This window comes from Daphnia carinata, chromosome 5 (genome assembly GCF_022539665.2).
Source record: "Daphnia carinata strain CSIRO-1 chromosome 5, CSIRO_AGI_Dcar_HiC_V3, whole genome shotgun sequence".
NCBI classification, from domain to species: Eukaryota; Metazoa; Arthropoda; class Branchiopoda; order Diplostraca; family Daphniidae; genus Daphnia; species Daphnia carinata.
Window position 1 is genome coordinate 5,950,297 of NC_081335.1, and position 26,692 is coordinate 5,976,988.

Genomic DNA, 26,692 nt, shown 5'->3' on the forward strand with positions numbered 1-26,692 from the left:
GGCTACATTGTTCAAGTTTGGCAAGCAACGAGCGGTTGAATTTTGGGTTTACCATTGCCATTTACTAAAGTGTGGTTTGAGTGAAATGAATAGTATACCAACTATTTCAGTTGATATTCAATTTGGCTCTTACTGAAAATCGATAATCTTCTTCTACTAAAGATTTCCGTGGCTATGGCGTTGATGAAATCTATTTTTATTATCGCCTGGTCTTTAGATTGGGCACTTGGTCAAAACATAAATAGTTCTGTACGTAACCTAGGAGTATTTCAAGTGGATGAAAATCGATAAATAGGTAAAATGCCGAGGGCGCCAGCGCTATTGCCGCAAATTCCATGCAAATGTAGAAGCACGGTATCCATTGGCCAAATTGAAAATTGCCGAGGGCGCAGCGCCTGATGCAAATTCAAATATTCCATTTTCGGGGCCCGAATACATTCAATTGGGGCCAAGCCTGAAGAAGTGAATTGAGCGAAAAACTCAAAAAAAAAAAAAAAGAAAGAAAATTTCCAACGCCATTCAATAGGATTCAGATTATAAGTATTTATTTCTATTGCAAAGTGCGGGGCTGCCAGAGGCCTGTTCCAGTTCAAGAAATACAGAGTCATTTAATCGAAAAGGAAGGAAAGAGGCGATTACTGCATGCCGTTAAGCCCTGAAGCCTGTTCTGCCTTCCCCTTACAATCTGCACCTACCAAACTCCGATTATGCTGATGACGAGTTTAGTGCGATCGATCAACATGCAATGATCACGAAGTAGTGCCTTCAAAGTCATCCACATCAAGCATCTCTCCTTGTAGCGGCTGTGATTAGCAAATGCCATTACAGCTGCGTGTTCAGCTATCGAATGTATTTCTGCAAATGAGCACGATGAAAGTAACTGGATGCCCTTCAAGAGACTACTACGTTTAATTTCCGTAGTGGTATAAATATCGTCGTTGTTTTGCCATCGGGTTGATAGTGGTAAATGAACAAAACGCAAAGTGTCGCTGTGTAGCGCTTTTTGACAAGATTCACTTCTAGAATGAACTCGTTAACTAGCAAAACCGCGGCAACTTTCGTATAGATACGTTAATGCTGTTTCATTTTGCATAATCTATTTATTCTTTAGCAACTGAATTCAACATTAAGATCATACTTCACAGGATCATTTCTGTAGTATATCTCGACGAGTTTCCCACCAGAAACAATCCTCCATTCAACCCGCGATGACGAGTAATGACGCTGGCTTCTGAGAGTGAAACAGGTTTCGGGTGTAACTACTTCTGTGGTTCCTGCTCGTAGCTATTGAGGACCGTTTCCGATGTTCCCTTGTGGTACACTGGAAGGGAACTAGCGTTTTCAGAGCGGTATTTAAACAACCCAAAAAGAAATGAATTTACTGGCATACGTAAACCCGTCGAACTCCATTACATCATAATCGATGTCGAAATTGCTAATGCACCCATGTTTAGATTTCAGTAATGAAACCTTGGGCACTTTTAATGAAAATTTTACATTCGGGGCATAGTATTTAGATGGGTGTCGTCCATTATTGGGTTCATGTAACATTGTTTAATGCTGTTAGGTTTTCTGTCTGTGTAACTTTAATTTAGTTGTAAATATTGCCGCGTTTCGTCTACCGTGGATTTGAGCTACGTACAAAACGTTTTACCAAGTTTCTAACTAACACCTTCCTCTGTCTGTTTAATAGGCAGTTTAAAGTCTGCAGTACTCTCTACTAGGTGGAGTTCATCGAGTTAAATTCAGGGTGCTTTGCATTCAACAGCTTCCCAAATAACTTAATATTTGAACGACTCATCCTAATATAGCATTCCTATCAAAATAGAAGATAAAAACTTATGAGTTGTATTGGCTTTTAGCAGTGCCAGGTGGTGCTCTAGCAACAACCTGTTTTATTGATGAATTTCATTGTTTTTGGATAGGGGTTTGCTTTTTTTGTACATCAGTCAGATTTTCGAGAACAGCATAGCATATAATACCCAGTAACTTGAATCTCAGTTATCGCTTCTCGGCCTTTTGGCTAAGATCAAAGTGTAGTATCTGTTCTTATCAGCTTAATATCTGATACGGGTTCAAATGGACCCCAGAATATTAAACTGATTTTGGAATTCGGTGGGAAATCAATGCTTGCATTGATCCTGTCACGGGTTGACCCGGTATTGCAGTACCTCCGGGATCGGCTCACCCTTTAAAAGGGATATCTCTATGAATGAAATAAATGTATATCTGCTCATCTTTATCACGCATCATCTTGTTGGAACTAATGATGTAACACCAATGTCTGTATATTTACATCTCATACATATTTGTCATCCCCAGTATGTCAATATTGCATCTGCAATCATGTGGCTGCTGTAGTGTTATGGTGTACCTCTTTTAGTAAGTGTCAAACATGGTTAACTAATTGCAGCCCAACGAGTTATGTTCATCTAAAAAGGACAAACTGCCTTTCAGTTCTAACTGTTAAAGTTGTCTCGATTTGAATTGATTGTTCGGTAATCTGTCATGAAACATTTGTCTTACTGAATCTGTCGTTTACATCAGTTGAGCGTCTAACGAGGGTTAAACAGTGCCGTTCGCCGTCTGCTGTTGGGCGCAGAAATTTTTCGTCAAATGGAAGCATTTTTCTTCTCACCTAAGAATGGCTGTAGATTTCCTATTATTTCAACAAGAGCTTTATGGAATCGACTATGCTCAGTGGGATCTTTCGATTCTTTGCGCCATTCTATACGCAATGGCTCTTTGTTAAGCTCTTTGGTTTAGTGTGCTTCGTCAGTATTGTTTGGGTACCAAAAAACTATGAGTTATCGTCAAGTATTCACTAAACTCATACTTACCTGGCTCAGAGGCAACCATGATCACTAGGGTGGTTCCTCCAGGGTGAGGCCCTACCATTGCACTTCGGATGGGCTGACCCTTGCGATTAATCCAAATGCGATTAACTCGGGAGTACAATTTTTGGTAGTGGGGGGCTGCGTTCGCGCTGTCCCCTGGTTAACAGAATATATAATATCAAGTGTACCATACATCACGGGATCCTGTTCATTAGGCAGATTTGTCAGCTAAGGTATGTCATTTGATTTAATAATGTTTTATTTCTTTAAGTATAGAAATCGTCAAGGAAAATTCTAACATTTAGTTGATCATGCACAATTACTAAGTGTTTTTTATGTAGTAAACGATAAACTTGATTAATTTTCTATTTTTTCATTTAAGGTTTCTATGCAACTATTCTTTTTCAATTTGCAAGTTTTTGTTTGAATAATATTATTTTCACGGTCAAAAGTGAAAATAGTATTACCACGTAGAACTCTAAATTCGGTCTCTTCAGCTCCCGGACGTGTTTTTTGACAGTTTTTGCCAAATTTTTTTTTCACAAACTTGAAAAATTTTGGCATTGCTGTTTTCTCTTTCAGTTAGTTTCTTTACTCTCTATTTATCTTCTGTTCTATTTTTCATATTTCAGTTAGTTTTTGTTTGAATAATATTATTTTCACTTCAAAAGTGAACAATAGTATTAAACATAATAAAATAAATTTCGTCTCTTCTTCCTATTTGTAGTCAATTTTAAAGTTTTTGCAAATTTTTTTTCAATTAGTCCCTTTAGAAATTTTCATATTTTGGTTGGAAATTTGAAACTCTTTTTCTCACTTATTATTCTTTATCTGTTTAATCTTTTTGTCAATCTTCTTGCAAAAACTGAACCTATTTATATCAATCCCTTCACCTAATCTTCACTCATTGTTACTATGTCTTCAAATGATTTAAATATATTTATAGCATTCCTTCTAAGTGCACACACAAAAAAAACATTAAAAACAAAAAAAAAATATATATTCATCTTCACCTTAAATAATAGTAGCACCCTATTTGTAGAATGGAAATAAAGAGAGAAAGAACAATTTTCTTCAGTTTCAAAGAAGTCGAATACGTCCCTTTAGAAATTGAAATACATCGTTGGTTTATGGGTTTGGGAATAGTTGATGATCAACTGACGGTAATCGACTTACATTACCATACCAAGCAAGTAGTAGCCAAATTTAAAACCCAAGATCTTTTTGATAATTTTTTACAAAAACGTGCAAAAGGAATATTATATGAAAAAAATGGGAAAATATATCAAATCCCTGTAATTGTTGCTGGGAGTCCGTGGAAAAAAATTCAGGTTAAGTATGTCCCATGGACGAAATGGACTTCAAATATATTTATACAGCATTCGAGCAATATGGGACTACTTAAATTAAGGGGATTGAATTGGGAAAAGCCAAGACTTAGATCTATTGAAAACCCAATGGAAGAAAAGTTATTTCGTTTGGAAATGATGATCCATAAAAACATACCTTCATTTATTACAATTATGGGAATAAGATTTTCAGTGGTCTTATACAGAATAAACAGAATTAAAACATGTGCTGACATCTGTCTACAAAATCAACATGAAGCTCAACCCCTAAGGCAAAAGGACACTTTAGCCATTGTTACTTTATCATTCAACCATAATAATACAGAAAACAGTGAATAACATACCAACAGTCACAGATTGAAATAGAGCACATTTTAAAAATTTAATTATTTAACAACCCAAAAGAAATTTCAAAGACACAAATTTTTTATTCCCTTCTCAAAATTTCAAAAGTGATGAAAAACTTATTACCTGGATAAACTCAATGAGAAGGTGAAAAAAAAGAAAATAAATAATCAATGTTGGAGAAAACAGATGGATTCAAAGTGATTCAACTTTTAGATTCTAATGGAAAATCTAGAAGCTGAATATGGATGTAAAAATAAGCAGAAAAACATTTAAATTTTACTTTCAGTGAAAGGTAATGCTAAATCTAGAAGGGAAGAAGAACAAATGGAAAATATTTTGGAAAAAATACCAACACTTTATGAATTCCAAAAACTTTTCACACAATTTTGGGATTTTCCATGCAAAACAAAAGAAGCAAGACTAAACGAAATGGTGGGAAAAAAAAAAAGAAAACTTCAAACGGCATTATATGCACACAACTATTCAAAAAAAAATTAAAGGAACTCAAACAAAATTTAAATGTCATGTCGCCAAAGGTTCACCAAGGACAAAATGAAGATTCCTTTTAAAATCGAAAATAAAAAATATGTACATAAAAGAAAACAAGGAAGAAAATGGAACCATTAAATTTCTCGGGCTAAGATAATGTGTGGCAAATCATAGGCCCCGGAAAAAATAATTGAAGAGAATGGATTTTAACAAAAAACCCAGATGTGTCACCAAAAAAGTTTGAAATACAACGTTTATTTCTCGATGACAAGAAAATCCTAAACAATGTTCAAATAAACCATGAATGTTGATGGAAATTATAGAGGAAGTCTGGATGGACAAAAGTCACCAGGAATAGATGCCTATTGAATTTACAAAATTTGGCCTTCCTCGAAGAAATAACAATGTTGAACCATGTAGAAATATCGACTCCCAGAAAAACAAGGAATTCAGAAGGAAGCAGGAAAACAAGTTATGGAGAAAGTGTGACTACAAAATTTTAGCAAAAATATTTAAAACACAATTTGCACGATGTCAAGAACAAACAGGAGGGTTCAAGGACATTAGTCAAAATTTAGCAAAATATCGTTATAGAATGGACACAAACAAGTTTAGATTTCGAAAAATGCATATGACATGGTAGAAGATTTTTTATCAAAAATGTCGGTTTAACCAAATATTTATTGAAATATAAAACTTCTAGAAAATCGTCAAGCAAGGTGTATGTAAATGGGAAATGGAAAAAAACATTAAACTTATAGGGGTAAAAAAGGCCCATTAGCAATGTTTTTTATATAATTTTTTTTTTTTTTAGCAACTGAATATGGTCTAGAATAATGACGTATCTATTTTTATACATTTTGATGATTTATCAACTTTCTATTGAAGATTTCAAAGAACCAAAAAAAAGAAATTAATTTAATAAAACTAGGAAGTTTTAAGGAAAAAAATTTGCCTTTAACGTAAAAAACAATAAAAAGCTGGGACATGGCACCAAGACATCGAATCCACCATCACAAAAACTGTGCTCATTTACTGGCAATTTTGAAACTAACGTTTTAACAGACGCTCCAACAAAAAGTTGCATTCTTTAAATTTTATCCCAAAATTTTATCATTTTGATTTTATTACAGAAAAATAAGCAGCTTGGACAAACAATAATGTTGAAATGCAGAAAATATAAGAGGTGGATTAAGCCTTCCGGAAACAAAGTATGAATCCCTATTTTTAAAATCAATTTATACAGAATTAACAAAGATAGTAAATGAAAACGGAAAATTATTGGATAGGCTCATAAGAAAAGGCTAGACCAAATAGTTTCTTGAAACCCCAAAATTAATAACTGAATTAAGGGAGAATTATATAGAGACATTTTAAAAATTTTTAAAATTTTAACCCAATTAAAATTTTTATCGCCTCAGCAAAGGAGTTTAAACCTTTTTTTACAAATACACAATGCCCTTCCAACAAAAGACAACTTATCATAAAATTTGCAACAAAATTTTTTCTCATAAATATTATTTATGCGCCTTTGTATTAATTTGACTGATGGCCTAGTAGTCTTACATTGAAATAAATGGAGTAAATTTTCTTCTTCTTCACATTGATCACACTTTGCTGAAACTAATTGTTTGCATTTTATAAGTCTATCTTTTGTTGGAAGAGCATTATGTATTTGTAAAAAAAGGTGTTCTCTTTGCTGAGGCGATAAAAATTTTTGTTTTAACGCCTTAAAAGCTGGTTTAAAATTGGTTCCTGGATTTTTCAAAATAATTTTTGGTTGCTGGCATTCTTTTAAAATTAGAACACTATATATTTCTTTGGTTGTTGTACACTGGTTTATTGTTAATATTTTACTTAATTCGGTTATTAATTTTGGGGTTTCCCTTAAGAAAGCTGGAGTAATTTCACTATTTGGTCCTATTTTTACTGGGAATATATTTCTTAATTTGAGCCCTATCCAATATTTGAGCAATTTTCCGTTTTCATTTACTGGTTCTTTTGTTAATTCTCCTAAAATTGATTTTAAAAATAGGGATTCATACTTTGTTTTAACGTTCAGAAGGCTTAATCCGCCTTCTGTTATATTTTGGTAAAGTTCTTTTTTTGCAAGTGATTCAAATTTGTGTTGCCAAATGAATGTTTGTCCAAGCTGCTGAATTTTTTCTGTGTAAAATTTGGGTATTGGTAAAATCTTTGCAAAATGATAAAATTTTGGGCATATAAAATTATTAAAGAATGCAACTTTTTGCTGGAGCGTCAGTACCCTGTTGAAAGTACCATGGAGGCTCTGCTTAATTTTTGCCAGCAAATTAGCACAGTTTTTGTGAGTGGTGGATTCAATGTCTTGATACCATTCAATTCCGAGCATTTTTATTGAATCTTTTTCTACTATCCACGTTAAAGGCAAATTTTGTTCCTTATTCCAACTCCCTAGTTTTATTAAATTAGATTTATTTTTACTTATTTTTGAGTTGGTTGCTTGCTCGAAATCTTCAATACAAAGTTCTAAATTCATGAAATCATCGTTATTTTGTATAAAAACGGATACGTCATCTACGAAGGCATTGATTAGGTGTTTAGAGTTTGCGATTAGAGTTGGTTGAATTTTTGTTTTGATGGAAATTAAAAATGGCTCGATAAAAATTATATAAAGAAACATTGCTAATGGGCAGCCTTGTCTTACACCTCTTTTTAAATTAATGTTTTTTCCCATTTCTCCATTTACATACACCTTGCTTGACGATTTTTCGTACAGGGTTTGTATATTTCTAATAAAAATTCGGTTAAACCCCATTTTTGATAAAACGTCATATAAAAAGGTACGATCTACCATATCATATGCCTTTTCGAAGTCTAGACTAATTATTGCCATACCTTTTTCTCTTATATTGCCGCCTTTGTAAGTATCCTGGGTTGAAAACCATTCTATAATATTTCGATATGTTGCTAAATTTTGACTAATGTCCCTGTTTGCTAATCCTCCTGTTTGTTCTTGACATATTATGTAAGGTAAAATTTTTTTAGTCTTAATGTTATAATTTTTGCTAAAATTTTGTAGTCGGAGCATAAAAGGCTAATAGGTCTCCAATTACTTAAAATTTTCCTGCTTCCTCCTTTGTGCAGTAAAGTAATAATTCCTGTTGTCTGGGTTTCGCTAAGTTCCTCGATATCTAATACATGGTTGAACAACATTGTTATTTCTTCTTTTAACCAAGGCCATATTTTTCTGTAAAATTCGATAGGTAACCCATCTATTCCTGGTGATTTATTTTGTGGCATGGTTTCAATGGCATTCCAGACTTCATCCTCCGTGATTTTTTTTACTAGTTCAACATTCATGTCCTGGCTTACTTGAACATTTAAATTGTTTAGGATTTTCTTCCTTTTCACTGGGTTGTGGTTATTAAGAGAAAATAAACGTTCGTAAGATAAAAATATTTTTTGGTGTACATCTGGGTTTTTTGTTAAAAATCCATTCTCTTCCAATTCAGTAATTATTCTGCTTTCTCCATTTGTTTTTTCCTTAATTAGATTGGCCACACTAATGGTTTCGTTACCGATGAGAAAGTTTAATTTTCCCCTAATCTTCTTCCCTTGTTCTTCTTTTATGTACATATTTTTTAAAACATTTTTTAAAAAGTAATAATCTTCGAAGTTATTTTGTCCTTGGTCTATCTCAGCCTTTACTTGATCTAGACATTTCATATAGAAATTTTTCTTTGAGTTCCTTTCTTTCCATTTATTTTTTGAATACTGTGTGCATATAATTTTGAAGTTGTCTTTTATTTCTCTTTCCCACCATTGTAATATACTCCTGTACTCTTGCTTCTTTTGTTTTGCATTTAAAATAAAATTTTCTAAAACTTTTTGGAATTCTGGGTCATACAGTATACTGGTATTCAATTTCCATAGCAGTTTCTTCTTCCTCTGTTCCTCTATTCTCCCATCTAGATCAAGCATTACTGCTTGATGGTCACTAAATGTAAAATTTAAATGTTTGCATTCTTGGATATTGTCTTTATTTTTACATTGCACATATATTCTATCAATTCTAGATTTTCCATTAGGACTTATAAAAGTAAAAGCATTGGTTATTGGGTATTTGAATCTGTAAGCATCTATTAGTTTTAGTCTTTCTACAAGGTTTTTCAGTTGATTATTTATTTTCTTTTTTTCACCTTCCCTATCTCTTGGATCAATTATACTGTTAAAATCTCCTAAAATAATAAGTTGTTCATCACTAGCTTTCAGAAATTTGGGAAGTGTCAGTAGAAAAAATTTATGTCTGTTTGTTGCTGTTTCGTTTTGGGTTGGAGCATAAATATTTACAATAATTAAATTTTTAAAATGTGCTCTTATAATTCTCCCATCTGCTGCCTTTTCTATGTTAATTAATTCTAGCTGTTTTCTGTATAATATTATGGTTCCTGATCTTTTGTTTTCAACATTATTGTTGATTATCGCAATAAAATCTGTATGAAGTTCTGGGATTTCGTCAATGTTAGTTTCTTGTAAGGCTAAGATGTCAGGCTTGTTTTTTATTATAAATTGGTTTAAAAATTCTTTTTTATTCTTTGATTTAAGACCGTTGATATTTAATGTAATTATTCTAACCATATGTTTAATAAAAAAAAAAAAACAGGGTTTTTTACTATAAAAAAGGGGTAAGGTTTGGCTCTAAGAATTCTGGCTCTTCTTCTTCCATTGCATTTTCTTTGTTTGTGTCTAACTGGTTTTTGGTACAATTTTGAAATTCCTCTATTCCCCCTGTAAGTAGTCCTGCAAATTGTGTTTTATCTGATATCGCCTCACTTTCTTTTGTCGCTTCTGATTCGTTTATTTTAAGTTCTTGTTCTTCATGAGTAGACTGACAAAAATTGTATTCCTTTCTACTACTCTCCATCTCCTCTATAATTTCCATACATGGTTTTTGCATCATGGAGCATAAGTCGTCATCGGTGTCTTGTATTTCAATACTATTACTTTCTTCATTATTTTTTCCGGGGCCTATGATTTGAGTTACATTATCTTCCCAAGGAAATCCGCTGGTTCCATTTTTCCTATTTTCTCCGTCTTCCTTATTTTCGCATGGAATCTCATTTCTTTTAGTGAACCTTTGGCGACATGTATTTAAATTTGGTTTTAATTTTTTGAGTTGTCTTCGATTCCCTGTACTTATCAATTTCGTTTGCCCTTTTATTTCGTTTCTTTCTGATTCCTTTACTTTCCCAAAATATTTTCCATTTGCTTCTTCCTTCGATCCTTTACGCCCTCGCTTTTTCTGCTGTTTCCATTCAGCTTCATCTCCAGAATCTGTTGAATCACTTCCACTGTCTTCTCCAACATCACTGTGCTCATGTTTTCCGGTATTTTTTACACTTTCGGCATCCTTGACTATTTCTTTCAGCGTTCTAATGGCTAATGTGACTGCAGGACTACTTCCTAAAGCTTGGCTGTAGGTCCTTTTGCCTCCATCACAGTTTCGAGCTTCATGTTGATCAGAGTCACATCTGGCACATGTTTTAATCTGTCCTGTATAAGTAACTGAAAATCTTATTCCCCCGGGAGCTGACGAGACCGGGTGAGTTCTACGTGGTATGGCCGTTGACACTTTCGACCGTAAAGGTAACAACGTCTGTTTCGTTGCAAATTGTGTAGTTGCAGTCACCTTAAAAATCCTCTAGCTTAGCGCTTGGGCCTCGTTTACTACATATAAAAACACTTAGTAATTGTGCATGATCAACTAAATGTTAGAATTTTCCTTGACGATTTCTATACTTAAAGAAATAAAACATTATTAAATCAAATGACATACCTTAACTGACAAATCTGCCTAATGAACAGGATCCCGTGATGTATGGTACACTTGATATTATAGGTTCTGCTTATCAGGGAACGGCGCGAACGCAGTCCCCCACTACCAAAAATTGTACTCCCGAGTTAACCGCATTTGGGTTAATCGCAAGGGTCAGCCCGACCGTAGTGCAATGGAAGGGCCTCGCCCTGGAGGAACCACCTTCGTGATCATGGTTGCCTCTGAGCCAGGTAAGTATGAGTTTAGTGAATACTTGACGATAACTCATAGTTTTTTGGTACCCAAACAATACTGACGAAGCACACTAAACCAAAGAGCTTAACAAAGAGCCATTGCGTATAGAATGGCGCAAAGAATCGAAAGATCCCACTGAGCATAGTCGATTCCATAAAGCTCTTGTTGAAATAATAGGAAATCTACAGCCATTCTTAGGTGAGAAGAAAAATGCTTCCATTTGACGAAAAATTTCTGCGCCCAACAGCAGACGGCGAACGGCACTGTTTAACCCTCGTTAGACGCTCAACTGATGTAAACGACAGATTCAGTAAGACAAATGTTTCATGACAGATTACCGAACAATCAATTCAAATCGAGACAACTTTAACAGTTAGAACTGAAAGGCAGTTTGTCCTTTTTAGATGAACATAACTCGTTGGGCTGCAATTAGTTAACCATGTTTGACACTTACTAAAAGAGGTACACCATAACACTACAGCAGCCACATGATTGCAGATGCAATATTGACATACTGGGGATGACAAATATGTATGAGATGTAAATATACAGACATTGGTGTTACATCATTAGTTCCAACAAGATGATGCGTGATAAAGATGAGCAGATATACATTTATTTCATTCATAGAGATATCCCTTTTAAAGGGGAAGCCGATCCTGGAAGTACTGCAATACCAGGTCAACTCGTGGCGGGGGCTATGCAAGCACAGCGTTCCCACCGATTTTCAAAAATCAGTTTAATATTCTGGGGTCCATTTGAACCCGTATCAGATATTAAGCTGATAAGAACAGATACTACACTTTGATCTTAGCCAAAAGGCCGAGAAGCGATAACTGAGATTCAAGTTACTGGGTATTATATGCTATGCTGTTCTCGAAAATCTGACTGATGTACAAAAAAGCAAACCCCTATCCAAAAACAATGAAATTCATCAATAAAACAGGTTGTTGCTAGAGCACCACCTGGCACTGCTAAAAGCCAATACAACTCATAAGTTTTTATCTTCTATTTTGATAGGAATGCTATATTAGGATGAGTCGTTCAAATATTAAGTTATTTGGGAAGCTGTTGAATGCAAAGCACCCTGAATTTAAGTCGATGAACTCCACCTAGTAGAGAGTACTGCAGACTTTAAACTGCCTATTAAACAGACAGAGGAAGGTGTTAGTTAGAAACTTGGTAAAACGTTTTGTACGTAGCTCAAATCCACGGTAGACGAAACGCGGCAATATTTACAACTAAATTAAGGTTACACAGACAGAAAACCTAACAGCATTAAACAATGTTACATGAACCCAATAATGGACGACACCCATCTAAATACTATGCCCCCGAATGTGTAAAATTCTCATTAAAAGTGCCCAAGGTTTCATTACTGAAATCTAAACATGGGTGCATTAGCAATTTCGACATCGATTATGATGTAATGGAGTTCGACGGGTTTACGTATGCCAGTAAATTCATTTCTTTTTGGGTTGTTTAAATACCGCTCTGAAAACGCTAGTTTCCTTCCAGTGTACCACAAGGGAACATCGGAAACGGTCCTCAATAGCTACGAGCAGGAACCACAGAAGTAGTTACACCCGAAACCTGTTTCACTCTCAGAAGCCAGCGTCATTACTCGTCATCGCGGGTTGAATGGAGGAATGTTTCTGGTGGGAAACAAGTCAAGATATACTACAGAAATGATCCTGTGAAGTATGATCTTAATGTTGAATTCAGTTGCTAAAGAATAAATAGATTATGCAAAATGAAACAGCATTAACGTATCTATACGAAAGTTGCCGTGGTTTTGCTAGTTAACGAGTTCATTCTAGAAGTGAATCTTGTCAAAAAGCGCTACACAGCGACACTTTGCGTTTTGTTCATTTACCACTATCAACCCGATGGCAAAACAACGACGATATTTATACCACTACGGAAATTAAACGTAGTAGTCTCTTGAAGGGCATCCAGTTACTTTCATCGTGCTCATTTGCAGAAATACATTCGATAGCTGAACACACATACTCCAGCTGGATGTGTGGCACGCATCTGTAATCCTGCTTCTGGGAGGCTTGATAGTGTGGATGACTTGAGACGAGGAGCACTACTTCGTGATCGTGCATGTTGATCGAGCGTCCGCACTAAGCTCGTCATCAACATGGACCCATCGGAGGAGTTTGATGGGTGCAGGTTAGCTAAGGAGGAGCGAAACGGGCCAGGAGGGAAACTTAGCAGCCAAAAGTTCCCGTGTCGGGCAGTAGTAGGATCGCGCCCGTGAATGTGCGACATGGATTAGCCTCGGCGAAACAGTCAAACCTCTTTCATTTTCCTTCCTTTTTTTTTTTCGATTAGGAAAATTGTTATTTCTATGTGTTTCTTTGAACTTCAGATGTGAAATACTACAACGGCAGTGACCCCCGCACTTTTGAAAAGTGTTATATATGTGCAAAGCTCATGCGGAATAATAATCTGAATCCTAGATATTGAATGGCGTTTGAAGTTTTCTTTTCTTTTTTTTTTTTTTTGAAGTTTTTCGCTTTCAATTCACTTCTTCGGATGGAACAGCGAATTGTGTGAATGTGAGTTCGATTTGAAATGGTAGAATGTTTGAATTTGCGGCCATCGGGCGCTTCGCGCCCTCGGCCGCGTTTTCAATTGCTATTGTGGATAGTACCGTGCTTCACTTTACATTTACGTGAATTTGCGGCCATCGGGCGCTTCGCGCCCTCGGCCGCGTTTGCAATTAGACACCTCAATATTCTTTTATCGATTTTCATCCGAAATTTGCACCCAAGCTACTCCCTAGGTTACGTACAAGAACTTATTTGTGTTTTATTGGGGTGCCCAGTCTAAAGACCAGGCGATCGAAAAATAAGTCATATAGACTCATCAGTGCTCCTAACCACGGAAATCTTTAGTAAAAGGCGAAAGATTTATCCGGGTATTGATTAGAAACCAGAGTGAATATCAACTGAAAGTAGTTGGTATTTATTCATTTCACAACTTCAAACCACTTTGGTAAAGTAACAATGGTAAACCCAAAAAATTCAACCATAAAGCAACTGCTGGTTTCTGTTAGATTTGAGACAGTGAGTAAAACAGACGATGCTGTGTAAAGCTCATGTAAACATCATTTTTTCGTTAGATTGTGCACTAAATTAATTCTGGTTAGATGAAACATAAACGAAGTCTAGGGCAAACGAAATCGGTAAGCTGAATTGGGTAAGAAAACGAAGGACAAGTCTTCTGCTAGTTCTTAAACCTTTGTATTGAACTCTTTCGCTTAGTTGAACAAAGTGCGATTCGTTCAGTAATTCTACAAGTTTTTCGGCCTTCGATATCCATGGGAACGAGTAACTAATCGCTTGCTAAATGCTAGAACCTAGCAGACAATGCCCATCACTAACGGAAAACTATGTTAACGTTCATTAAGGGAATCTGCTCCTGATGGAGCTAACAAAAATTGCCGACGACGAAGATTATTTCACTCCTTCGTGGCGGGGTATTGGTTAAAGTTTTCAACTAGCAATAATCACATCTCGGTAGACCCTCATTGGTTATGATATTGCCACTGCGCAAAGCTAAATTGTACATGAGAGGGCTCTACTACTTGAACCTTTCTCTCGCCAATTCTGCACGGACGTTGATATCAAGAAAACCAAGAGAGGTGCTGCTTTTCATTGAAATCTAACAGTTCGCTGCCCTCATTTTTACATTCACATACCTACAAAGATAATAGTTCACTTTACAAATATTCCACCTATGACCACACCACGCCATGGACTGGTAAAATTCATTTAAAGTGTGCATATTACGGTGCATTTCGCCAAATCAAATGAACGTGCAGGAATTGATTCAATTTGGAGTACAATTCCACTGAACCCGTCCCCGTTAACTTGACAATAAAATCGATAAAATTCACATTAATACCGATCGAAACATTTCCAATTACTATGAAATAGTGTTTTACCTTCAAACTTCAGAATGCCGTGACCAGGATTCGAATCTGGGTTACTACGGAATTATCGTTTCCCCACAACGTAGGGTCCTAACCACTAGACGATCACGGCAAAATTCAAATTATTTGGCATCTGTAAAATGCTCCACACGATCAAGTTTATGGTTCATCAACAAATTGTATTGGTGGAAACAAAAAAATTACTTAATGAAAGAAAAAGCAATGCCAACTGCATCCCGTATTCCCAACCGGTCACCCATCCAAGTACTAACGGAACCCGACGTAAGCTTTTTTTTTTTTTTTTTTTTTTTTTTTTTTTTTTTTTTTTTTTTTTTTTTTTTTTTTTTTTTTTTTTTTTTTTTAACCACTAGACGATCACGGAATTCAAATTATTTGGCATCTGTAAAATGCTCCACACGATCAAGTTTATGGTTCATCAACAAATTGTATTGGTGGAAACAAAAAAATTACTTAATGAAAGAAAAAGCAATGCCAACAGCATCCCGTATTCCCAAGCGGTCACCCATCCAAGTACTAACGGGACCCGACGTAGCTTAACTTTTTTTTTTTTACGTAGCTTAACTTTTTTTTTTAACGGGACCCGACGTAGCTTAACTTTTTTTTTTTTTTTTTATATTATTGCTGTGACTTAATTTAAAACCATTTTTTGTAGTCCTCGCATTCTTTTATTATTTTTTCCTCGTTTGCTAGGGAAGTTACAAAAATATTCATAAAATTTGCTTTCCTTCTTTTTTTCCAGACTACAAGGCTTAGATTTGCTGCTAAAAACGTTGCATAATTTCTCTTTTGTCGCTGTGTATTAGGAAAATCTAGAAGGAAAAGTTGCTTAATATTTGGATAAAATTTTTTCTCATAAATATTATTTATGCGCCTTTGTATTAATTTGACTGCTGGCCTAGTAGTCTTACATTGAAATAAATGGAGTAAATTTTCTTCTTCTTCACATTGATCACACTTTGCTGAAACTAATTGTTTGCATTTTATAAGTCTATCTTTTGTTGGAAGAGCATTATGTATTTGTAAAAAAAGGTGTTCTCTTTGCTGAGGCGATAAAAATTTTTGTTTTAACGCCTTAAAAGCTGGTTTAAAATTGGTTCCTGGATTTTTCAAAATAATTTTTGGTTGCTGGCATTCTTTTAAAATTAGAACACTATATATTTCTTTGGTTGTTGTACACTGGTTTATTGTTAATATTTTACTTAATTCGGTTATTAATTTTGGGGTTTCCCTTAAGAAAGCTGGAGTAATTTCACTATTTGGTCCTATTTTTACTGGGAATATATTTCTTAATTTGAGCCCTATCCAATATTTGAGCAATTTTCCGTTTTCATTTACTGGTTCTTTTGTTAATTCTCCTAAAATTGATTTTAAAAATAGGGATTCATACTTTGTTTTAACGTTCAGAAGGCTTAATCCGCCTTCTGTTATATTTTGGTAAAGTTCTTTTTTTGCAAGTGATTCAAATTTGTGTTGCCAAATGAATGTTTGTCCAAGCTGCTGAATTTTTTCTGTGTAAAATTTGGGTATTGGTAAAATCTTTGCAAAATGATAAAATTTTGGGCATATAAAATTATTAAAGAATGCAACTTTTTGCTGGAGCGTCAGTACCCTGTTGAAAGTACCATGGAGGCTCTGCTTAATTTTTGCCAGCAAATTAGCACAGTTTTTGTGAGTGGTGGATTCAATGTCTTGATACCATTCAATTCCGAGCATTTTTATTGAATCTTTTTCTACTATCCACGTTAAAGGCAAATTTTGTTCCTTATTCCAACTCCCTAGTTTTATTAAATTAGATTTATTTTTACTTATTTTTGAGTTGGTTGCTTGCTCGAAATCTTCAATACAAAGTTCTAAATTCATGAAATCATCGTTATTTTGTATAAAAACGGATACGTCATCTACGAAGGCATTGATTAGGTGTTTAGAGTTTGCGATTAGAGTTGGTTGAATTTTTGTTTTGATGGAAATTAAAAATGGCTCGATAAAAATTATATAAAGAAACATTGCTAATGGGCAGCCTTGTCTTACACCTCTTTTTAAATTAATGTTTTTTCCCATTTCTCCATTTACATACACCTTGCTTGACGATTTTTCGTACAGGGTTTGTATATTTCTAATAAAAATTCGGTTAAACCCCATTTTTGATAAAACGTCATATAAAAAGGTACGATCTACCATATCATATGCCTTTTCGAAGTCTAGACTAATTATTGCCATACCTTTTTCTCTTATATTGCCGCCTTTGTAAGTATCCTGGGTTGAAAACCATTCTATAATATTTCGATATGTTGCTAAATTTTGACTAATGTCCCTGTTTGCTAATCCTCCTGTTTGTTCTTGACATATTATGTAAGGTAAAATTTTTTTTTAGTCTTAATGTTATAATTTTTGCTAAAATTTTGTAGTCGGAGCATAAAAGGCTAATAGGTCTCCAATTACTTAAAATTTTCCTGCTTCCTCCTTTGTGCAGTAAAGTAATAATTCCTGTTGTCTGGGTTTCGCTAAGTTCCTCGATATCTAATACATGGTTGAACAACATTGTTATTTCTTCTTTTAACCAAGGCCATATTTTTCTGTAAAATTCGATAGGTAACCCATCTATTCCTGGTGATTTATTTTGTGGCATGGTTTCAATGGCATTCCAGACTTCATCCTCCGTGATTTTTTTTACTAGTTCAACATTCATGTCCTGGCTTACTTGAACATTTAAATTGTTTAGGATTTTCTTCCTTTTCACTGGGTTGTGGTTATTAAGAGAAAATAAACGTTCGTAAGATAAAAATATTTTTTGGTGTACATCTGGGTTTTTTGTTAAAAATCCATTCTCTTCCAATTCAGTAATTATTCTGCTCTCCATTTGTTTTTTCCTTAATTAGATTGGCCACACTAATGGTTTCGTTACCGATGAGAAAGTTTAATTTTCCCCTAATCTTCTTCCCTTGTTCTTCTTTTATGTACATATTTTTTAAAACATTTTTTAAAAAGTAATAATCTTCGAAGTTATTTTGTCCTTGGTCTATCTCAGCCTTTACTTGATCTAGACATTTCATATAGAAATTTTTCTTTGAGTTCCTTTCTTTCCATTTATTTTTTGAATACTGTGTGCATATAATTTTGAAGTTGTCTTTTATTTCTCTTTCCCACCATTGTAATATACTCCTGTACTCTTGCTTCTTTTGTTTTGCATTTAAAATAAAATTTTCTAAAACTTTTTGGAATTCTGGGTCATACAGTATACTGGTATTCAATTTCCATAGCAGTTTCTTCTTCCTCTGTTCCTCTATTCTCCCATCTAGATCAAGCATTACTGCTTGATGGTCACTAAATGTAAAATTTAAATGTTTGCATTCTTGGATATTGTCTTTATTTTTACATTGCACATATATTCTATCAATTCTAGATTTTCCATTAGGACTTATAAAAGTAAAAGCATTGGTTATTGGGTATTTGAATCTGTAAGCATCTATTAGTTTTAGTCTTTCTACAAGGTTTTTCAGTTGATTATTTATTTTCTTTTTTTCACCTTCCCTATCTCTTGGATCAATTATACTGTTAAAATCTCCTAAAATAATAAGTTGTTCATCACTAGCTTTCAGAAATTTGGGAAGTGTCAGTAGAAAAAATTTATGTCTGTTTGTTGCTGTTTCGTTTTGGGTTGGAGCATAAATATTTACAATAATTAAATTTTTAAAATGTGCTCTTATAATTCTCCCATCTGCTGCCTTTTCTATGTTAATTAATTCTAGCTGTTTTCTGTATAATATTATGGTTCCTGATCTTTTGTTTTCAACATTATTGTTGATTATCGCAATAAAATCTGTATGAAGTTCTGGGATTTCGTCAATGTTAGTTTCTTGTAAGGCTAAGATGTCAGGCTTGTTTTTTATTATAAATTGGTTTAAAAATTCTTTTTTATTCTTTGATTTAAGACCGTTGATATTTAATGTAATTATTCTAACCATATGTTTAATAAAAAAAAAAAAAAAAAAAAAAAAAAAAAAAAAAAAAAAAAAAAAAAAAAAAAAAAAAAAAAAAAAAAAACAGGGTTTTTTACTATAAAAAAGGGGTAAGGTTTGGCTCTAAGAATTCTGGCTCTTCTTCTTCCATTGCATTTTCTTTGTTTGTGTCTAACTGGTTTTTGGTACAATTTTGAAATTCCTCTATTCCCCCTGTAAGTAGTCCTGCAAATTGTGTTTTATCTGATATCGCCTCACTTTCTTTTGTCGCTTCTGATTCGTTTATTTTAAGTTCTTGTTCTTCATGAGTAGACTGACAAAAATTGTATTCCTTTCTACTACTCTCCATCTCCTCTATAATTTCCATACATGGTTTTTGCATCATGGAGCATAAGTCGTCATCGGTGTCTTGTATTTCAATACTATTACTTTCTTCATTATTTTTTCCGGGGCCTATGATTTGAGTTACATTATCTTCCCAAGGAAATCCGCTGGTTCCATTTTTCCTATTTTCTCCGTCTTCCTTATTTTCGCATGGAATCTCATTTCTTTTAGTGAACCTTTGGCGACATGTATTTAAATTTGGTTTTAATTTTTTGAGTTGTCTTCGATTCCCTGTACTTATCAATTTCGTTTGCCCTTTTATTTCGTTTCTTTCTGATTCCTTTACTTTCCCAAAATATTTTCCATTTGCTTCTTCCTTCGATCCTTTACGCCCTCGCTTTTTCTGCTGTTTCCATTCAGCTTCATCTCCAGAATCTGTTGAATCACTTCCACTGTCTTCTCCAACATCACTGTGCTCATGTTTTCCGGTATTTTTTACACTTTCGGCATCCTTGACTATTTCTTTCAGCGTTCTAATGGCTAATGTGACTGCAGGACTACTTCCTAAAGCTTGGCTGTAGGTCCTTTTGCCTCCATCACAGTTTCGAGCTTCATGTTGATCAGAGTCACATCTGGCACATGTTTTAATCTGTCCTGTATAAGTAACTGAAAATCTTATTCCCATAATTGTAATAAATGAAGGTATGTTTTTATGGATCATCATTTCCACAGTTAACTTTTCCCTTTTGGTTTTCAATAGATCTAAGTTTGGCTTTTCCCACTCAATCCCCTTAATTTGCCCATATTGCTCGAATGCTGTATAAATATATTTGAAGTCCATTTCGTCCGGGACATACTTAACCTGAATTTTTTTCCACGGACTCCCAGCAACAATTACAGGGATTTGATATATTTTCCCATTTTTTTCATATAATATTCCTTTTGCATGTTTTTGTAAAAAATTATCAAAAAGATCTTGGGTTTTAAATTTGGCTACTACTTGCTTGGTATGGTAATGTAAGTCGATTACCGTCAGTTGATCATCAACTATTCCCAAACCCATAAACCAACGATGTATTTCAATTTCTAAAGGGACGTATTCGACTTCTTTGAAACTGAAGAAAATTGTTCTTTCTCTCTTTATTTCCATTCTACAAATAGGGTGCTACTATTATGTGCTAAGGTGAAGATGAATATATATTTTTTTTTGTTTTTAATGTTTTTTTTGTGTGTGCACTTAGAAGGAAATATAAATATGAAATATGTTGAAGACTAGTAGGAATGAGTGAAGATGAGGTGAAGATTGATATAAATAGGTTCAGTACAGAAGATTGCAAGATTGAAACAGAGTAAAGAATAATAACTGAGAAAAAGAGAAAACAGAATGCAAAGATATGAAAGAAAACTAATTGAAAAAAAATTATGCAAAAACTGAGAAAATTGACTAACAAATGAAGAAGAGAAGAATTTATTCTAACTAAGTATAATACTATTTTCACTTTTGAAGTGAAAATAATATTATTCAAACAAAAACTAACTGAAATATGAAAAATAGAATTAGATAAATAGATAGAAACTATGAAATGAGAAAACTAGCTGGAAAATTTTTCAAGTTTGTGATATTTTTGGGAGCTGTCAAAAAACACGTCCGGGAGCTGACGAGACCGGGTGAGTTCTACGTGGTATGGCCGTTGACACTTTCGACCGTAAAGGTAACAACGTCTGTTTCGTTGCAAATTGTGTAGTTGCAGTCACCTTAAAAATCCTCTAGCTTAGCGCTTGGGCCTCGTTTACTACATATAAAAACACTTAGTAATTGTGCATGATCAACTAAATGTTAGAATTTTCCTTGACGATTTCTATACTTAAAGAAATAAAACATTATTAAATCAAATGACATACCTTAACTGACAAATCTGCCTAATGAACAGGATCCCGTGATGTATGGTACACTTGATATTATAGGTTCTGCTTCTCAGGGGACAGCGCGAACGCAGTCCCCCACTACCAAAAATTGTACTCCCGAGTTAATCGCATTTGGATTAATCGCAAGGGTCAGCCCATCCGTAGTGCAATGGAAGGGCCTCGCCCTGGAGGAACCACCTTCGTGATCATGGTTGCCTCTGAGCCAGGTAAGTATGAGTTTAGTGAATACTTGACGATAACTCATAGTTTTTTGGTACCCAAACAATACTGACGAAGCACACTAAACCAAAGAGCTTAACAAAGAGCCATTGCGTATAGAATGGCGCAAAGAATCGAAAGATCCCACTGAGCATAGTCGATTCCATAAAGCTCTTGTTGAAATAATAGGAAATCTACAGCCATTCTTAGGTGAGAAGAAAAATGCTTCCATTTGACGAAAAATTTCTGCGCCCAACAGCAGACGGCGAACGGCACTGTTTAACCCTCGTTAGACGCTCAACTGATGTAAACGACAGATTCAGTAAGACAAATGTTTCATGACAGATTACCGAACAATCAATTCAAATCGAGACAACTTTAACAGTTAGAACTGAAAGGCAGTTTGTCCTTTTTAGATGAACATAACTCGTTGGGCTGCAATTAGTTAACCATGTTTGACACTTACTAAAAGAGGTACACCATAACACTACAGCAGCCACATGATTGCAGATGCAATATTGACATACTGGGGATGACAAATATGTATGAGATGTAAATATACAGACATTGGTGTTACATCATTAGTTCCAACAAGATGATGCGTGATAAAGATGAGCAGATATACATTTATTTCATTCATAGAGATATCCCTTTTAAAGGAGAAGCCGATCCTGGAAGTACTGCAATACCAGGTCAACTCGTGGCGGGGGCTATGCAAGCACAGCGTTCCCACCGATTTTCAAAAATCAGTTTAATATTCTGGGGTCCATTTGAACCCGTATCAGATATTAAGCTGATAAGAACAGATACTACACTTTGATCTTAGCCAAAAGGCCGAGAAGCGATAACTGTGGTGATAATTACTGGGTATTATATGCTATGCTGTTCTCGAAAATCTGACTGATGTACAAAAAAAGCAAACCCCTATCCAAAAACAATGAAATTCATCAATAAAACAGGTTGTTGCTAGAGCACCACCTGGCACTGCTAAAAGCCAATACAACTCATAAGTTTTTATCTTCTATTTTGATAGGAATGCTATATTAGGATGAGTCGTTCAAATATTAAGTTATTTGGGAAGCTGTTGAATGCAAAGCACCCTGAATTTAAGTCGATGAACTCCACCTAGTAGAGAGTACTGCAGACTTTAAACTGCCTATTAAACAGACAGAGGAAGGTGTTAGTTAGAAACTTGGTAAAACGTTTTGTACGTAGCTCAAATCCACGGTAGACGAAACGCGGCAATATTTACAACTAAATTAAGGTTACACAGACAGAAAACCTAACAGCATTAAACAATGTTACATGAACCCAATAATGGACGACACCCATCTAAATACTATGCCCCCGAATGTGTAAAATTCTCATTAAAAGTGCCCAAGGTTTCATTACTGAAATCTAAACATGGGTGCATTAGCAATTTCGACATCGATTATGATGTAATGGAGTTCGACGGGTTTACGTATGCCAGTAAATTCATTTCTTTTTGGGTTGTTTAAACCGCTCTGAAAACGCTAGTTTCCTTCCAGTGTACCACAAGGGAACATCGGAAACGGTCCTCAATAGCTACGAGCAGGAACCACAGAAGTAGTTACACCCGAAACCTGTTTCACTCTCAGAAGCCAGCGTCATTACTCGTCATCGCGGGTTGAATGGAGGATTGTTTCTGGTGGGAAACAAGTCAAGATATACTACAGAAATGATCCTGTGAAGTATGATCTTAATGTTGAATTCAGTTGCTAAAGAATAAATAGATTATGCAAAATGAAACAGCATTAACGTATCTATACGAAAGTTGCCGTGGTTTTGCTAGTTAACGAGTTCATTCTAGAAGTGAATCTTGTCAAAAAGCGCTACACAGCGACACTTTGCGTTTTGTTCATTTACCACTATCAACCCGATGGCAAAACAACGACGATATTTATACCACTACGGAAATTAAACGTAGTAGTCTCTTGAAGGGCATCCAGTTACTTTCATCGTGCTCATTTGCAGAAATACATTCGATAGCTGAACACACATACTCCAGCTGGATGTGTGGCACGCATCTGTAATCCTGCTTCTGGGAGGCTTGATAGTGTGGATGACTTGAGACGAGGAGCACTACTTCGTGATCGTGCATGTTGATCGAGCGTCCGCACTAAGCTCGTCATCAACATGGACCCATCGGAGGAGTTTGATGGGTGCAGGTTAGCTAAGGAGGAGCGAAACGGGCCAGGAGGGAAACTTAGCAGCCAAAAGTTCCCGTGTCGGGCAGTAGTAGGATCGCGCCCGTGAATGTGCGACATGGATTAGCCTCGGCGAAACAGTCAAACCTCTTTCATTTTCCTTCCTTTTTTTTTTCGATTAGGAAAATTGTTATTTCTATGTGTTTCTTTGAACTTCAGATGTGAAATACTACAACGGCAGTGACCCCCCGCACTTTTGAAAAGTGTTATATATGTGCAAAGCTCATGCGGAATAATAATCTGAATCCTAGATATTGAATGGCGTTTGAAGTTTTCTTTTTTTTTTTTTTTTTTTTTTTTTTTGAAGTTTTTCGCTTTCAATTCACTTCTTCGGATGGAACAGCGAATTGTGTGAATGTGAGTTCGATTTGAAATGGTAGAATGTTTGAATTTGCGGCCATCGGGCGCTTCGCGCCCTCGGCCGCGTTTTCAATTGCTATTGTGGATAGTACCGTGCTTCACTTTACATTTACGTGAATTTGCGGCCATCGGGCGCTTCGCGCCCTCGGCCGCGTTTGCAATTAGACACCTCAATATTCTTTTATCGATTTTCATCCGAAATTTGCACCCAAGCTACTCCCTAGGTTACGTACAAGAACTTATTTGTGTTTTATTGGGGTGCCCAGTCTAAAGACCAGGCGATCGAAAAATAAGTCATATAGACTCATCAGTGCTCCTAACCACGGAAATCTTTAGTAAAAGGCGAAAGATTTATCCGGGTATTGATTAGAAACCAGAGTGAATATCAACTGAAAGTAGTTGGTATTTATTCATTTCACAACTTCAAACCACTTTGGTAAAGTAACAATGGTAAACCCAAAAAAATTCAACCATAAAGCAACTGCTGGTTTCTGTTAGATTTGAGACAGTGAGTAAAACAGACGATGCTGTGTAAAGCTCATGTAAACATCATTTTTTCGTTAGATTGTGCACTAAATTAATTCTGGTTAGATGAAACATAAACGAAGTCTAGGGCAAACGAAATCGGTAAGCTGAATTGGGTAAGAAAACGAAGGACAAGTCTTCTGCTAGTTCTTAAACCTTTGTATTGAACTCTTTCGCTTAGTTGAACAAAGTGCGATTCGTTCAGTAATTCTACAAGTTTTTCGGCCTTCGATATCCATGGGAACGAGTAACTAATCGCTTGCTAAATGCTAGAACCTAGCAGACAATGCCCATCACTAACGGAAAACTATGTTAACGTTCATTAAGGGAATCTGCTCCTGATGGAGCTAACAAAAATTGCCGACGACGAAGATTATTTCACTCCTTCGTGGCGGGGTATTGGTTAAAGTTTTCAACTAGCAATAATCACATCTCGGTAAACCCTCATTGATTATGATATTGCCACTGCGCAAAGCTAAATTGTACATGAGAGGGCTCTACTACTTGAACCTTTCTCTCGCCAATTCTGCACGGACGTTGATATCAAGAAAACCAAGAGAGGTGCTGCTTTTCATTGAAATCTAACAGTTCGCTGCCCTCATTTTTACATTCACATACCTACAAAGATAATAGTTCACTTTACAAATATTCCACCTATGACCACACCACGCCATGGACTGGTAAAATTCATTTAAAGTGTGCATATTACGGTGCATTTCGCCAAATCAAATGAACGTGCAGGAATTGATTCAATTTGGAGTACAATTCCACTGAACCCGTCCCCGTTAACTTGACAATAAAATCGATAAAATTCACATTAATACCGATCGAAACATTTCCAATTACTATGAAATAGTGTTTTACCTTCAAACTTCAGAATGCCGTGACCAGGATTCGAACCTGGGTTACTACGGAATTATCGTTTCCCCACAACGTAGGGTCCTAACCACTAGACGATCACGGCAAAATTCAAATTATTTGGCATCTGTAAAATGCTCCACACGATCAAGTTTATGGTTCATCAACAAATTGTATTGGTGGAAACAAAAAAATTACTTAATGAAAGAAAAAGCAATGCCAACAGCTTCCCGTATTCCCAAGCGGTCACCCATCCAAGTACTAACGGGACCCGACGTAGCTTAACTTTTTTTTTTTTTTTTTCCACAACGTAGGGTCCTAACCACTAGACGATCACGGCCAAATTCAAATTATTTGGCATCTGTAAAATGCTCCACACGATCAAGTTTATGGTTCATCAACAAATTGTATTGGTGGAAACAAAAAAATTACTTAATGAAAGAAAAAGCAATGCCAACAGCTTCCCGTATTCCCAAGCGGTCACCCATCCAAGTACTAACGGGACCCGACGTAGCTTAACTTTTTTTTTTTTTTACGTAGCTTAACTTTTTTTTTTTTTAACGGGACCCGACGTAGCTTAACTTTTTTTTTTTTTTTTTTTTATATTATTGCTGTGACTTAATTTAAAACCATTTTTTGTAGTCCTCGCATTCTTTTATTATTTTTTCCTCGTTTGCTAGGGAAGTTACAAAAATATTCATAAAATTTGCTTTCCTTCTTTTTTTCCAGACTACAAGGCTTAGATTTGCTGCTAAAAACGTTGCATAATTTCTCTTTTGTCGCTGTGTATTAGGAAAATCTAGAAGGAAAAGTTGCTTAATATTTGGATAAAATTTTTTCTCATAAATATTATTTATGCGCCTTTGTATTAATTTGACTGCTGGCCTAGTAGTCTTACATTGAAATAAATGGAGTAAATTTTCTTCTTCTTCACATTGATCACACTTTGCTGAAACTAATTGTTTGCATTTTATAAGTCTATCTTTTGTTGGAAGAGCATTATGTATTTGTAAAAAAAGGTGTTCTCTTTGCTGAGGCGATAAAAATTTTTGTTTTAACGCCTTAAAAGCTGGTTTAAAATTGGTTCCTGGATTTTTCAAAATAATTTTTGGTTGCTGGCATTCTTTTAAAATTAGAACACTATATATTTCTTTGGTTGTTGTACACTGGTTTATTGTTAATATTTTACTTAATTCGGTTATTAATTTTGGGGTTTCCCTTAAGAAAGCTGGAGTAATTTCACTATTTGGTCCTATTTTTACTGGGAATATATTT

The 26,692-nt window shown here is 35.1% G+C and overlaps 14 non-coding genes across 14 annotated transcripts; 3 read left to right on the plus strand and 11 right to left on the minus strand.

Moving 5' to 3' along the window:
• Positions 1-1,128: 1,128 nt before the first annotated feature.
• Positions 1,129-1,351, plus strand: LOC130703188 (small nucleolar RNA U3). The gene has a single exon (XR_009004582.1). It is a non-coding gene; the product is annotated as a small nucleolar RNA U3 (small nucleolar RNA).
• A 652-nt stretch (positions 1,352-2,003) lies between these two features.
• On the plus strand, positions 2,004-2,193 carry LOC130703182 (U2 spliceosomal RNA). Its single transcript, XR_009004576.1, has one exon. It is a non-coding gene; the product is annotated as a U2 spliceosomal RNA (small nuclear RNA).
• A 639-nt stretch (positions 2,194-2,832) lies between these two features.
• LOC130703174 (U1 spliceosomal RNA) lies at positions 2,833-2,996 on the plus strand. Its single transcript, XR_009004569.1, has one exon. It is a non-coding gene; the product is annotated as a U1 spliceosomal RNA (small nuclear RNA).
• A 7,919-nt stretch (positions 2,997-10,915) lies between these two features.
• Positions 10,916-11,079, minus strand: LOC130703175 (U1 spliceosomal RNA). Its single transcript, XR_009004570.1, has one exon. It is a non-coding gene; the product is annotated as a U1 spliceosomal RNA (small nuclear RNA).
• Positions 11,080-11,718: 639 nt separating this feature from the next.
• LOC130703177 (U2 spliceosomal RNA) lies at positions 11,719-11,909 on the minus strand. The gene has a single exon (XR_009004572.1). It is a non-coding gene; the product is annotated as a U2 spliceosomal RNA (small nuclear RNA).
• A 654-nt stretch (positions 11,910-12,563) lies between these two features.
• LOC130703186 (small nucleolar RNA U3) lies at positions 12,564-12,786 on the minus strand. Its single transcript, XR_009004580.1, has one exon. It is a non-coding gene; the product is annotated as a small nucleolar RNA U3 (small nucleolar RNA).
• A 1,118-nt stretch (positions 12,787-13,904) lies between these two features.
• On the minus strand, positions 13,905-14,027 carry LOC130703193 (U5 spliceosomal RNA). The gene has a single exon (XR_009004587.1). It is a non-coding gene; the product is annotated as a U5 spliceosomal RNA (small nuclear RNA).
• A 477-nt stretch (positions 14,028-14,504) lies between these two features.
• On the minus strand, positions 14,505-14,646 carry LOC130703192 (U4 spliceosomal RNA). Its single transcript, XR_009004586.1, has one exon. It is a non-coding gene; the product is annotated as a U4 spliceosomal RNA (small nuclear RNA).
• Positions 14,647-21,298: 6,652 nt separating this feature from the next.
• LOC130703170 (U1 spliceosomal RNA) lies at positions 21,299-21,462 on the minus strand. The gene has a single exon (XR_009004565.1). It is a non-coding gene; the product is annotated as a U1 spliceosomal RNA (small nuclear RNA).
• A 639-nt stretch (positions 21,463-22,101) lies between these two features.
• LOC130703180 (U2 spliceosomal RNA) lies at positions 22,102-22,292 on the minus strand. The gene has a single exon (XR_009004574.1). It is a non-coding gene; the product is annotated as a U2 spliceosomal RNA (small nuclear RNA).
• A 653-nt stretch (positions 22,293-22,945) lies between these two features.
• On the minus strand, positions 22,946-23,168 carry LOC130703184 (small nucleolar RNA U3). The gene has a single exon (XR_009004578.1). It is a non-coding gene; the product is annotated as a small nucleolar RNA U3 (small nucleolar RNA).
• A 1,125-nt stretch (positions 23,169-24,293) lies between these two features.
• LOC130703195 (U5 spliceosomal RNA) lies at positions 24,294-24,416 on the minus strand. Its single transcript, XR_009004588.1, has one exon. It is a non-coding gene; the product is annotated as a U5 spliceosomal RNA (small nuclear RNA).
• Positions 24,417-24,894: 478 nt separating this feature from the next.
• On the minus strand, positions 24,895-25,036 carry LOC130703189 (U4 spliceosomal RNA). Its single transcript, XR_009004583.1, has one exon. It is a non-coding gene; the product is annotated as a U4 spliceosomal RNA (small nuclear RNA).
• Positions 25,037-25,438: 402 nt separating this feature from the next.
• On the minus strand, positions 25,439-25,523 carry Trnah-gug (transfer RNA histidin (anticodon GUG)). The gene is given in 2 exon segments: positions 25,439-25,473; positions 25,487-25,523. It is a non-coding gene; the product is annotated as a tRNA-His (tRNA).
• Positions 25,524-26,692: the final 1,169 nt, after the last annotated feature.